The sequence below is a fragment of the Diabrotica virgifera genome, chromosome 9 (genome assembly GCF_917563875.1).
Source record: "Diabrotica virgifera virgifera chromosome 9, PGI_DIABVI_V3a".
In the NCBI taxonomy this organism is placed as follows: domain Eukaryota; kingdom Metazoa; phylum Arthropoda; class Insecta; order Coleoptera; family Chrysomelidae; genus Diabrotica; species Diabrotica virgifera.
This window is the reverse complement of record NC_065451.1, coordinates 216,993,056-216,999,704: the sequence shown is the minus strand read 5'-3', so window position 1 is coordinate 216,999,704 and position 6,649 is coordinate 216,993,056.

Below are 6,649 nucleotides of genomic sequence, written 5' to 3'. Positions count from 1 at the left end.
GGGACTAGGAGACGAGGTAGACCAAGAAAAAGATGGTAAGAAAGTTTCAGGAAGGTATAGTATCGATGGAAATTACACACTGGAAAGAGGAGGTGAAAAATAGGATATAGTGGAGAACCATAGTTCAGCAATTTTTACATAGACATCAAATACAATTATATATATATATATATATATATATATATATATATATATATATATATATATATATATATATATATATATATATATATTGTATTTGCGTCCCTCGTGGCTTCTGTATAGTTTTGACTCTTCGTGACTTCCGATCAATATACAGCGTGTATATTAACAAGAATAATTTCATACAGTTAGCGCTCGCTTTGGCATCCGTTATACTGGCAACAACGTACTTATAATATCAAGTAAAATATTTAACCTTGGTCATGTTTAAGTGCAAATTTAGTTGTAGAACCCAGACAAATTCTATTTATAACTTTTGCCAATTAGGTGGTTTTGCTCGTATATACGATAAGGCTTTGCTGTAAATTGTTTTTTTTTTCGTTTTTTATACTCTTAAATCAGGTTAGAAAAACTTATTTCTTGGGTGTAGTTATGAATGATGTATTATCTAAACTTTTAGATTTTCAATTTTATTTCGATGGAAGAAGATTATGGATTTCGGAAGATTCCGATGGAATAAGTTATATTGTAATATACTTAACAATACCACTATATACCCTTGACAAATTTTTATTTTTTAAAGTTAATAATTGTTTGATGAGCCTTTCGATAAGTTAGGTTAGGTATATTATTAAATTTTATTTTGATAATAATCGGTACTGTTTCTCTCTCTCTCTCTCTCTCTCTCTCTCTCTCTCTCTCTCTCTCTCTCTCTCTCTCTCTCTCTCTCTCTCTCTCTCTTCCTGTAATCCCTTCCCAGCGCATCTTTATCTGTTTTATTCTTTCGAAATTTGCTATACAAGTATTTTCCATTGCTCTCTGTTTGACTTCTCTCCATCTCAGGCCAATTCTTTCATGATCTCTTATTACAGTTCTTCTCCAGCTATTATCAGGTCTTCCTCTTCTTCTTCTTTCGTCTGGTTGGTATTCGAGTGCTTGTTTGGTTATATTATTTCGATCCTTCCTCAGAGTCCGTGTAATTCATTTCCATTTCCTATTTTTAATCGTGACTGTTATTTTCTCTTGTTTTGTTCTTCTCCGTAGATCTATGTTTTTTATTTTATCTGGCCAGTATATTTTTAGGATTTTCCTCAACGATTTATTTATAAAGGTTTTTAATTTTTTGCTAGTTGTTTCTTCCTGTCTCTTCCTGTAAATATTTTGATTTTGGTTAATTCTGATATATCGCGTGTGTTCAAGATTTTCCTTAATGCATTATGAATATATAATGAGTGCATATTGTGCCTTTACTATCCTTTTTTCTACATCTGATCTACTAGCGCCTTTTTTTCCATGGTTGATCCCAGATAATATGTAAAGTTATCTACCTCCTGTATTTGTCTTCCTTGTATTTTAATTTTAGTTTCTTGGTTGCTGTTTTTTAAGTTTTGTTTTTTTGTCTTTATCTTCAGGCCCATTACCCTGGAGTATTTTGCAAGCTTCTTTTGCTTATGGCTGCTATGTTCGGTTAGGGGAAAAATGTCATCTGGGAACTACAAATCCTCCAACTAGTCATGCAATTTCAATCTAATACCTGTTTTATTATTGCTTACTTTCTGCATGATCCAGTCCGTTATTATTAGAAATAATGTCGGGGATAGCACACATCCTTGCTTAACTCCGCTTTGTATAACTACATCTACTACCATTTTTCCCGCATGTTCTAGTCTGGCTGTATATTTCTTGTCAAATAGTCTGATTAAGTTGATGTATTTTATCGGTAGTCCATATAGTTTTAGAATCTTCCACATTTGTTCTCTGTTTATACTATCGAATGCCTTTTCAAAGTCAAAGTCAAAGTAAACATTATGTTTATATTTTTTTGCCATTCACTAGCTTGTTCCAAGATAATTATAGAGTACAGGAGATACAGCGGTACAGGTACAAGATACAGAGGTGCTGATAGAGTACAAATGTGGTCGATAGTGGAGCGTTTTGCGCGAAAGCCTTCTTGGTTGCTTCTTAGTCTTAGTTTCTTGTCTATTTCTGGCTTCAGTCTATTCAATATGATATTTGACATTATTTTGAATGTGGCACTTAGCAGTGTTATTGCTCGCCAATTCTCGCATTTATTTAAATCGCCCTTTTTTGGTGTCTTAATGGTTACACCCTCGTTCCATTTCTGTGGGAGCTCCTGGTCGGCCCATATCTTGAGTTTGTGTAACATTTCTACTAATTTGTTTGCGCCCGCCTTTATTAAATTTATCGGTAGGTTGTCGCTTTCAGCGGCTTTGCCATTTTTTAGTTGATTCAGTGTGTTTTGTATTTCTTCTTTCGTAATTTCAATTGTTCTAATGTTTATTTCCTGTATTACGTTATCTTCGTCTATATCTGGTGTTTGGAGTATATTTCCTCGCAGTGTTGTTTTCATCTTTGTATTATTTTATGTTCTGAGTTAATTATATTTCCTTGTTTATCTTTGATTTGTTTATTACTGTTTAGTGTTTTCCCTGTCAAATTTCGGATGATATTGTACTGTATCTTCAGGTCGTTTTCTTGCGCAGCTTTTTCTGACATTTTTACCATATCATATACATAGTATCTTTTGTCTTTCCTGGCTTGCTTTTTAACCGCTATATTTTTTCTTTGTATTTCCTTTCTACTGCTTTTTCCTTCTTCGGTTGCTTCTTTTTGTAACATTTTTTTTTAAGTTTCTTTCTTTCTTCTCTTAGTTGCAATAGTCCAGAAAAATAAGGTTTTTGTCGGGACACTTGACCAGCCAGGTTGCAAATGGGTTTTTTGGAGTTATACCTATTACATTATAAATACAACAATGTCCGTCACAGTTCGGACGAGAATTTTAGTAATTAACAAATAAGGGTCAAATATGACAGTTTTTCGTTTAAATCGCTACAGGTAAAAATAAGGTAATTAAATATATCTTATTTAGATTATTCACCTTTGAGTAGATAAGCAAAGGTTTAAAATTTTTTAAATTTTGATCCGATTATTTGTTACTTAGGAAATTGCAAAATAAAACTAAATTTCGAAAATAAAAAAATTGTTATAACTTATAAAAAAATTGTTATAAAAATGAAATTAAGACTGATATTGCATGAAATGTTGAGTCAAACAGTCCATAATGCACAATAAATTTGAAGACGATTTGTCAATTAGTTTAAATTTTATTCGATTTGTTTATCACAAAGAGCTTTTTTTGCAATGTTATTGTTCAGAAAATTATAATAATACAGCAATTCTGTGGAAACCACAGGAAAGAAGAATACTTATATTTTTAACTTATTTAAAAAATCAATAAGAAGTCATTTTTAGCATTCTGAAAACATTTTACGAAAGTAGAATCATTTTTGGCTTCTAAACAATTTTAATAACCATATTAACATATTGACTAAATCTGCGTTGGGATTTGAAAAGCTGATATTTTTACACGAATTTTCAAAAAAAAACTTTTTGCCTAGGTTAATTACGAGCAAAGTTAGCCACTTTTATTACTTATTTAATTCACAGTTACTTCTATGTACATAAAATTCTCCTGTAACAGTGTTAGTTATCATATTCCTCCGAAACGGCTTGACCGATTTTTATGAAATTTTACACGTATATTCTGTAGGACTGAAAATAGGTGGTAATCTATTATTTACACCCATACGTTATAAGGGGGGTTGCCCCCTGCCACTTTTGTATTGTTTTGGAGAAAATTGTCTACCTTCATTTTATATTATGTACCATTAAAAATATATACAACCCTTAATTTTCACCTTTCTACCCCCAACCCCTATTTTTTAATAGTTATCTATTTATTTACATCTATAAAATTCTCCTGTCGTAATGTTAGTTGCCATAATCCTCCGATACCGCTTGAACGATTTTTATGAAATTATATAGGTATACATATACTTGTATATGTATACATAACATTTTGTATTGTTAGGTGGGTATATGTGTACATAACATACTCTACAAAACTACAGGTACATATAAATTTAAAAAATAATGATCAAAGTCCATCAACAAACTCCGGAGATATTAAGCGCAACATATCTTTGAAAAGTTAATTTCGTTTTTTGAGTGCACGGATTTTAATAATTCCGCTCCACAGACCACGAGTCGATTTCGTTAGGACGTCATTTTTAAAGATATATTAACAACTCTGTTCAAGTTTACTCAAACTTTTACACATAAACTATATACCTACCTTGAACTTTAAAATAGCGCTAGTTAGGTTTCTTAATTGTTATAAAGACACTAGCTGTGAATTAAATAAAAAAAGTGCCTAACTTTGACCGTAATTAATCAAGGTAAAAGTTTTTTTTAACATTTATGTAAAAGTATACATCGAAAACAATGTGATAACTACAGGGGTAATTTGTGTTACTAAAAGATAAATTTTTCATATCTACAGTATTTTTTGATAAAATGCATATTTTTCGAGGTATTCTCAAAAAACCCTCTAAAAAGTCGATTTTTTCGTCGAAAAACTGTTACTTTCAAGCGCGAATAACTCGAAAAATATTAGTTTTACGAAGAAAATGTAAAAAACATTTCTTTCTTAGAATTACTTTTTACATCGATTTACATGGTTAAAATGCAATAAAAATTTCCCGTCCCCGAGATGGGGTGGCAACCACCCCAAGCTTTTAGCGTACAGCGGCATGATATAGAAAATGATCCTTGGCCTATTCCCTACGCCCTACCTTCTGTGAAAATTTCAAGTAAATCCATGCTGGACGAAAAAATTGCGAGTCAAAATGCTTCATTTCCTCGACTATAGAAGGAGGAGAAACAATCAGTAAATGTAACGAATATAAATACCTGGGTATGAATATGAAAATCACGAATGATGGAACACTAGACGGAGCCGTTAAAGAACGAAACACTCAGGGCAGGAAAGCAATTAGGCTCCTAAACTCAGTACTCTGGGACAAGCAGGTAAACAACCAAAACAAGAAAAAGATCTATAACGCCGTAGTGAAAAGCATTATAACATACAGCTGCGAAGTATGGCATATGAAGGAAAAATCAAAACGAATGTTAGAGGTCACCGAAATGGATTTCTGGAGAAGGGATGCAGGAAGATCAAGAAGAGAACATGTCACCAATGAACGGATACGAGAAATAATGAAGGTCACACATACAATAAATGACGAAACCAACGAAATACAACTACGATGGTTTGGTCACGTATAAAGAATGCATGAAGACAGAATCCCAAAACAAGGGCAAAAATGGAAACTGCAAGATAGAAGAAGATGAGGTAGACCGAGGAAAAGTTGGCAGGCAGGAATAAACAAAGCCATGGACGAAAGAGGTCTGCAAGTAGATCAATGTACGGACAGAGAGGAATGGCGAACGGGTATCGGAAGACGAAGAAGTTTATAAACCGATAATATAATAATAACGTAGAAGTACCAGCTTTTTAAATCCTAAAGTCTAGGGATGGCGCTTGTTGAACAAAAAACCGGTTTTTGGTTATACCGGTTTTTTTAACTTACGGTTTAACCTGGCGGTTATAACCGGTCAACAAATCGGTTGTTCCAAAAACAGGTTTTCGGTTTTTTTTAATCAAAAGCAAATATTCAATAAGTTATAATGTTACATTTATATTGCACTTTAGTTTGTTCAATTTTCCTCCCGAAAAATTCCCCAACCAATTCAACCTATAAAAATTTTCCCAGGCGCTTTCAAGTTACCCTAAAAATGGGCCAGAGTACCCCAATCTCTGATTCGTCGCTCGTTGTAGACGGCGTCGGCGTATATTGCGTTGTCAATAATTGGGATATTCCCAAAAGTGATCATCCTATCGATCTATCAAAATGTCCCTTGGATCTATCAAGTTTTAAAAAATGTCCAAATGACTTATAGGTATTTTACAAAATAAATTCGATAAACCAATTCAGTATTTACTTCTCTATTGCCATCAAAAAATTTCAGTAGGTAATATTTTTTAATACGTTTGTATAATACCTACCATTTATTTCGTAAGAATTATTTATTGTTTAAAAATTACATAATGGAGATTCCTAATCGTATTTCGGTATTCACATTATACAAGAGTCTCAAGTCTCAAGTACTCAAGTATAAACAATTTTTTAGCTGATGATGGTTGGAATATCGATTTCAAGCAGATCACATACTTTTATGTAAATATTATCATCACATGCACCATTTCACCAGTCTTTGAAACATTTATTAATCTAAATAACTATTCTCAAAATTGTTTCATAAAAGCTGATGTGACACTTTCGTCCAGTTCTCTATTAGTAAATAAAAGTTGAATTATGGTTGTTTGGGTTAATTACTTCGCATTTATTATTTATAACATTATATGATTAAGATCGAAAATATATAGAAATTTCTTCATTTTTCTCTAAATTAATTTTTTTCCACAGGCAACTTATTCGGTTTTTCAATGGTTATTACTTTAAAAAGAAAAAAACCGGTTATAACCGGGACAAAAAAACAACCGGTAAAACCGGTTGTTTCGAATTAAAAAAACTGGGTTTAGGTTATAACCGGTAGGTTTTTTCCATCCCTTAGTCGATTAATT